Here is a 5943-nt window from a genome sequence, read left to right as displayed (position 1 = left end):
GAGAATTGTCGCCAATGGCTACTTCTTTTTGTTGCAATATATAATACTTCACGGAGAATTGTCGCCTATGGCTTCTTGTTTACATTTTTAAGTCAAAGTTTTTTTGACTGCCCCCCACAGTACACACACACACATAGGACAAGCCAATGAAACAGCTCCAAGGCCTAGGATAAAAAACATTGTGTTTCCTGTTTCAGGCCTGAAAAATTAGGGTCGGTAGGTAGGGATTATCTTTTTTTTCTTTCTTTTTTTTTCGACTTTGGCGATCTTTATTTAGTGATCCAACTTATAGCTTACAGTTTAGCAAAGTAAAACTTGCATGAGGACACTTTCATTTTCAATGTCAATGTTTGAAAACTGATTGTTGGACGTTTTATCACTCAGGTGTCAGATCATGGAGCTAGAAAAGGTCGATCAGCTGGAAAAATTTATGTCTCTTGCAGGAGTCCACATAAAAAAGGCTAGGGCAGTTTTTTCTAGGACCGGGGAAACAGGGAACACAACTTTTTTTTTCCTAAGCCCAAGCAGATGATAGAATGCAAAGTCAGTGTGTTTTTTAGTTCCCTGTTTCTCTTTTAATTGAGGCTGCTTGTAACAGAAACCATTATGATTTTGCTTTCCAAGATCTGCTTGGAGATTAGCAGTGTGATCATCTTTACTCTCCCTACATTGAGGTTTATAATCTCTAGTTCACAACCACAGCCGAATACACATCACAGAGTGTATGTGTGTAAAACACAGCAGGTTATCCACAAGGAAAGGCTTTACACTGCAGATGTAAATTGGTCCTGTGTATGCTTTGTCTATTTGCTGATTCAGATTGAACAACTTAGCATCCAACTGTTTTTCCTAATTCATTTGCATAATCCAGTAAATGGTAATAGTTTTTGAACAGTTTTTAGTTTGATCTATACTTATGTTTGTCTGAGTGGTGCAGGTAATTTTCAGTGTTACCTTCGCCAGTGCAGGTAAGCAGAAAAAGTATTTCGAGCCCTGATTTTTATGTACATCAGGGCTTTCTTTTACTATACTACTACAGAATCGTTTCGTGAAATCCTCCTTACCCCTCCTACTACAAAATTAAAGTCCTTGCAAAAATAAATTAATTTACAGTAGTTTAATTCAGCCTTCTGGTCCCTTTCTTCTACCTGTGGCTACAATACGGTACAGTTCTCTGAGATAGCATCAAGCGCTGTTATCAGGGCCAGCACCAGTGTTTCTGTGAGCTGTCTTTTGACACCTGTAGAGGAGACAGGAACAAGCTGACTGGGTTAGTGAGGGATACACAGCAGCCAGCCTTCACAAAAATGCCTGGGGAAAATAAAAGGGTCAGGCATGGATACCATCGGGGGCTCATGAATATTCATGAGGTGAATCCTGATGCAAAACCACAAATGTTTAATTTTTTAAATTTTTTTTAAAATTTTAATCTCTTTTTACGAAACCCATTCTTTAAAATCTGTAAGTCATATGTTGTGGTAGGATACCAGTCAGTACACAAAGTTAAATCTTAAAATATTTTTGTTTCCAGGATATCCTGAGTCACCTGTGCTTCAGTTCAAGGTCGTATCTTGGGGTCAGCACAGAAACTTGTAACCATCTGGGATCGTTTTGCTGTCCCTGTATCTTTGTGACTGTCCTGTTGTTCTTTCGTCTACATTGCACTTTAATTTGTCCTTCATATCTGTTTCTAATTTCAAGAAAAGTTTATAAAAGACAAAATTTACAAAATTTATGTCAGAGATGTATCCTACCAAGATGAAACAACATAAGTATTGATGTAAATCAACAGTGCCACCTTGTTTACGACTAGGAGTGTGTAACTGTCATAGAAGACCAACAGTTCTACCCTAACATCTGCTTGGAGATTAGCCTTGCTAACCATAGCTAACTCTGACAAGACACACCCTACAGAAGTCAACACATGGCTGTACAATGTGCGTACAACCCTGGAACATTTCACCATGGATGCGACCCAACAGCCTGCAACACTAACCAACCACACACACATGCTCCTGATGTAATCAGAGGAAGCACTTGGGCATTCCTGGTCCAATGGAGGCATTCATGACGGCAAATTTCACATATCACTTCCAACTGTCGATATCTCTAGTCCCCCTCTAGATGCGGCGATAGCCTTACACATCTGTAACTTCACACTCTGTGTATATCTTACACCGACAGCGATACCTTCAGTTTAGACAACTGTTGCTTTGTGTAGCTCACAGTACAATCTAAAAACAGAAATGTCCACAAAAGTCTGCACATCATCCTACTATCAGTTCAGTTAAAGAGATATCTAAAGTATTTTAGGTCTCAGGGTAGCAGCAGATGAAATATCGTGTTTCAAATGTTACAGTCCCCTAGTTGTTTTGTTGTAGAGTAGGCATTTGTATAGCATGTAGTTATAAGCGGTGGGCATCTTAAATAGGTTTAACACATAAAGAAGAATTGCTAATGGTTTTGTTTGGAGACAAAGGGAGAGAAACTACATACTCTAGACTAGTGTTTGAAACAAAGTTTGTATGTTGCTTCCTGTACGTAAAAAACGATACTCTGAGAAAAGTATGCGCATACGTAATCCCATACTCCGCTGGAGTATCTTCTAGCCCCCGACACAATACGCCCAACACACCTTCTGAAAAGCCCCAATATTTGTCTAGCTTTTCAGCCACCCAAACATAAACTTTGCTCGCGAGACAAAAGAAACACCACTTGCGCCATTGGGAAGCAGGCCCGTGACCCCAGTGCCACGGAACAGAGGCAGCGCAAGGACTTCACATCGTGCACGAAGACCGACAAGTACGCGAGACACCAATTAAATCAACTTACCCCACTGGAGAGCTACGCACCGTGCCGTCCCGTTTTCACTGGCATACACCCCTCCTAAACAACCGACGCTGGTAAAAGCACGAGGTCCCATATCTTGAATATCTAACATACAGAAGCTTTTAGCCAAACCTTAGCCTTTCAAATGAGAGGCCGTAGCTTTTTGCCTGGATATACAGTATTGACAGACACTGAACAAAATATACCGTCCTGCAAATGTACGTAACATCGTTGGCAAAGCACCGCGGAGGGCACGGGTAGAAAAAGGCGTTTTTGATGAGCATGCGAAGTGGACTTTGTGAGTTAGGATAGTGTACACAACAAACTGTACAGTCGATTGAGCGGTGCTTGATAGCAGTTTATACAAACACGGGAATTTACTCAAGTCCTACCGAGTGTACACTGCATTCTGGTGCTGAGCGGTTACCAACCAGGGCTGAACTATGCGGTAAGGAATGTCTGACAAACTGGACACAGACTTAAAACCTGTAGACCTAGGCACCACCAACACTTGTAAGGAATTCTGTGTTAGCACTTGCCTCTTGAGACTCAGCAAGTTGTTCCAACTGACATTTATACTTTATAGGCACAACTACTTCTCCTACTGAAGTTAAATGGTTTCTATATAGCCTTGGCTTAGTTATCGGGACACCAACATTCAATCAATTTTTACTGTAAATGTGTACCAATACTTATAGACAAGAACACTACTAATATTCTGATTACAGAAAGAATACTATCTTACCAATCATTGAATCAACTAGTGTTATAACTACTTTCTACTTGTTTCTAATGTCAGCCATCAGAATGTCTTTAAACTAAAAATTGCATTTTAGCACTGTAGTTGTCAAATAAAAGAAGTATGGGTTATACATCATGAAAATAGGCAAAACTACACTAATTTTATCAATAAGATAAAAAGTTGAGAGAAAGTGTGGTGCCATACCATACAGTTCAATGGGAGACATAAGGTATGCTGGACCAACCCCCACACAAAATACTTTGCATTGAATTGTATGCAAATCAGCAAACCAATGTGAACCGGAAATACAACATGGGCCAAGGACACGAAAAGGACACCGAAGGTACAAATCTAGGGTCATAGTTCTCCACCAACCATAACTCAAGTAAATCTATGCAATTAAATAAGACGCATCTCATTGGCTGTCAGATAATTTGCATAACGGTAGTCAATACAGTTCTATATGACCAGTAAATCATAACGACATTACCAGTATATGAATGTTCATATTATATGTTTTCAGCTTTTATCAAAGCTTGATCAAAATCAGCTAGTAGACTAAGATGACTGACAGCTACAAAAGATTCTGGAAACATAATAATACCTACATGTAACATAAAATAAGAACTTTGTAAGCTTTAAACAACATTGTGTGAATTTTTGGGCATAACAGTCAGTACCAAATGCAAATTTTGATAAAGATCCTAAGTTGTCAAGCTCTCTTTCTCTGTTCACAAATAACATAAAAATTAAATTCATTCATAAGCAACAAGTAGTTGCTCATAGAAAAAGTAATGCCCCTCCAAAACTTATATTTAAAGTTCAACTTCAAATTTTTCTGTCAAAGGGTGGGGAAGAATTTTGGGCGTATCTTACTACCTGGATGTCTAACCTTCACCCATGGTGCAGAAGAACTTTTGACAGTATCTCTTCCTCAGAGTTTCCACAATTGAGCTCCTAGGATATCAACAAAGACATCTAGATTTCCCATGTTTTGGTGCTCCTAGAGTCCTTGCCATTGTGTAAATAAACATGTCTTTTCTAGTTGATTATGATATATGTAGGTTGCAGGTGCAGGTAGTGGTATGCCCTCAAGCCTTTTACAAACAATTATCTTTCTTTGGCATTGTTCTACAGTAGTACAGGCTCTAAAACATTCCAACAATACACACAGTAACACAGAACATACTCATACACATTGTGTACACATACATAATGTACATGTCAACGTTCAGGGTGTCAAGAAACATAAAAATTGACACAGAACAAAATCAGTGGTGAAAAATAAGATTTTTTGCGGTAAAAGAACAAAACTGTAATGTTCAGGCAAGTCAATGATATTGCATTTTTACCTGTTATCACACAAAAATGTCAGCATATTCATTATACGTATTTTGTAATCATAATGTGTTCATATGATACTTCACAAAATATGTATCACACAGAAAATTCAAACGCTAACTAAGTAACTTACCTTCAGTCTGAAAATTTCAAATCTTTCAACATTGTCATCCAATAATCATACACATATCTCTGAGGCTATAACATTATGTTAATGCTATTATACATGGAACAATTTCGGAAAATATTGCAACAACTGATATTCAAGCAAACTCTCAGTAACTATCTGTAATATTGTCTATTGTATATTCAAAGCTATATTCTTTTCATAGAGCCATCAAAATGTGTTCAGAAGAAAAAAAGGTGAACAACAAGACCAAGAAGACAATACACATACTATCTTACTCTACCAACATATGCAGTGTTCAAAATACCTATCTGCATTCTGCATAGAGATTTAAAATATTACAGAAGAAAAATCTTACAGTCTGCAATTTTGCATTATGAAGTTGAGAAGGTTGTAGTATGGAGGCATACTCGTACATGTGTGTTTGCAAAAAGTGTTACCAAATTCAAAAAATTGCAGAACAAAATTTTGACTCATCTGCATTATTGCAGAACATTGAAAAAAGTATTTTTACCACTGATATGAAATAATTCTGTGAGATAGCACCCTGTTATTCCATGTTTTTTTATACCTCCATGGTTATTCTCAGGAGAGAAAGAAACCATCTTTAGGTGAAACACGAGACTCATATCAAAGTGTTCTAATCATGAAGGTAACAATACGAAGCTTGGAATGTGAGCACTACTGATTATATACAGCCACTTTTCTATAGGGCTTCACAACAATTCTCTCCCTAGAGATTATACCACATATGTCACATTCCAGAAGAGAAGCCTCACTAGTGTAATAAAACACAAAACCCCTCTAGAAAAACATGCTGTCAAAATATGCTCCCTTCTCCATGTGATTGACACCCAAGAAACATCAAAAGGAGATTGAAATCATGAGCAAAACTCATCAGAGC

The sequence above is a fragment of the Branchiostoma belcheri genome, unplaced genomic scaffold (genome assembly GCF_001625305.1).
Source record: "Branchiostoma belcheri isolate BF01 breed outbred unplaced genomic scaffold, Haploidv18h27 scaffold115, whole genome shotgun sequence".
Taxonomy (NCBI): domain Eukaryota; kingdom Metazoa; phylum Chordata; class Leptocardii; order Amphioxiformes; family Branchiostomatidae; genus Branchiostoma; species Branchiostoma belcheri.
This window is presented reverse-complemented; position numbering follows the sequence as displayed.